This window comes from Triticum urartu, unplaced genomic scaffold (assembly GCF_056163025.1).
Source record: "Triticum urartu cultivar PI428250 unplaced genomic scaffold, HENAU_Tu73 scaffold51, whole genome shotgun sequence".
In the NCBI taxonomy this organism is placed as follows: Eukaryota; Viridiplantae; Streptophyta; class Magnoliopsida; order Poales; family Poaceae; genus Triticum; species Triticum urartu.
In genome coordinates, this window is record NW_028260692.1 from 18,319 (window position 1) to 20,817 (window position 2,499).

Here is a 2,499-nt window from a genome sequence, read left to right on the forward strand (position 1 = left end):
GAAGGATAGCGAAGATTTGAAGGATAGCGAAGATTTGAAGGATACCAAAGATTCAAAGGATTAGGTTTTTCTTTTTTTTTCTAGGGTAATAAATTCTAAGTTCTAAAATTCAAGCGAAGAGACTTATTTTTTCCAAAAGATTAGATTCATAGTTTAAAAAAGGATACGGAAATATGAAAATAAGAGCTTCCGTTCGTAAAATTTGTACAAAATGTCGACTGATTCGTAGGCGTGGACGAATTAGAGTCATTTGCTCTAATCCGAAGCATAAACAAAGACAGGGGTAATCTTTCGAAAAAGAACTTTACTTTCTAAAAAGTAAAAAAAAGTACCCGCGGAAATGTTCCAATTCCAAATAAAATAATTTCATTTAAAATAATTAAAGTAAAGGGTTTATTTTACCCTGAAACGGATATCTTTGTATCTTTTTTTCTTTTTTTTATTTCTAACTCATATTTATGAGATAATAAAATATGGCAAAAGCTATACCAAAAATTGGTTCACGTAAGAAAGTGCGTATTGGTTTACGTAGGAATGCACGTTTTAGTTTACGGAAGAGTGCACGTAGAATAACAAAAGGGGTTATTCATGTTCAAGCTAGTTTCAACAATACCATTATAACTGTTACAGACCCACAAGGTCGGGTGGTTTTTTGGTCCTCGGCCGGTACTTGTGGATTCAAAAGCTCAAGAAAAGCATCACCCTATGCTGGTCAAAGAACAGCAGTAGATGCTATTCGTACAGTAGGTTTGCAACGAGCAGAAGTTATGGTAAAGGGCGCTGGTAGTGGAAGAGATGCCGCATTACGAGCCATTGCTAAAAGTGGTGTGCGATTAAGTTGTATACGCGATGTAACACCTATGCCGCATAATGGATGTCGACCGCCTAAAAAAAGACGTCTGTAAAAGAATTAACCCGCTTTCAACTTTCATTTCAAGAGAAATAAACGATTCAATGATAAAATAATAATACTAGTCTATTATGGTTCGAGAGGAGGTAGCAGGATCCACTCAAACACTACAGTGGAAGTGTGTTGAATCAAGAGTAGATAGTAAGCGCCTTTATTATGGTCGTTTCATTCTGTCCCCGCTTAGAAAAGGTCAAGCGGACACCGTCGGTATTGCCTTGCGAAGAGCTTTACTTGGAGAAATAGAAGGAACATGTATCACACGTGCAAAATTTGGGAGCGTGCCGCACGAGTATTCTACAATAGCAGGTATTGAAGAATCCGTACAAGAAATTTTACTAAATTTGAAAGAAATTGTATTGAGAAGTAATCTCTATGGAGTTAGAGACGCATCCATTTGCGTCAAAGGTCCTAGATACATAACTGCTCAAGATATCATCTTACCGCCTTCCGTAGAAATCGTTGATACGGCACAACCTATAGCTAACTTGACAGAGCCCATTGATTTCTGTATTGATTTACAGATCAAGAGAGATCGTGGATATCAGACAGAACTCAGAAAGAACTATCAAGATGGAAGTTATCCTATAGATGCTGTATCCATGCCTGTTCGAAATGTGAATTATAGTATTTTTTCTTGTGGGAATGGAAATGAAAAACACGAGATACTTTTTCTAGAAATATGGACTAATGGAAGTTTAACCCCTAAGGAAGCACTTTATGAGGCTTCTCGTAATTTGATTGATTTATTTCTTCCTTTTCTACACGCGGAGGAAGAGGGCGCTAGTTTCGAAGAAAATAAAAACAGGTTTACTCCACCCCTTTTTACTTTTCAAAAAAGATTAACTAATCTAAAGAAAAACAAAAAAGGAATTCCATTGAATTGTATTTTTATTGATCAATTAGAATTGACTTCTAGAACGTATAATTGTCTAAAAAGGGCCAATATACATACACTATTGGACCTTTTGAGTAAGACTGAAGAAGATCTTCTGAGAATTGACAGTTTTCGTATGGAAGATAGAAAACATATATGGGACACTCTAGAGAAGCATCTCCCAATTGATTTACTTAAGAATAAACTCTCGTTTTAAATCCATTGCAATTTTTTTTCTTCTTCTTTTTCGAGTTAGAATAAAAAGAAAACAATTTAGCATCTTTGGTACAATCTATATTTTCGCGAAATGGATCATAATAAAATGGATTTTAGGTATCTAGGGAAGATTCACTTGGAAGTAACTATTTCCTAGATACCTATGGTACTTCACGGTTGAATGAATCAAAAAATATCTAAAAAAGACCTAAAGTTAATGATTTATCAATGGGTAATGTTGCTCCAATACCTAACCAAAGAGCTACTACAGTACCGATTAAAAAAACGGTCGTAGCTACTGGGCGGCGAAATGGATTTTGGAATTTATTGACATTCTCTAGAAAAGGTACTGTCAATAAGCCTGTTGGCACAGAAACCATTAAAAGAACGCCCAATAACTTATTGGGTACCGTACGGAGTATTTGAAACACGGGAAAGAAGTACCACTCGGGTAATATTTCCAGAGGAGTTGCAAACGGATCTGCCGGTTCACCAATCA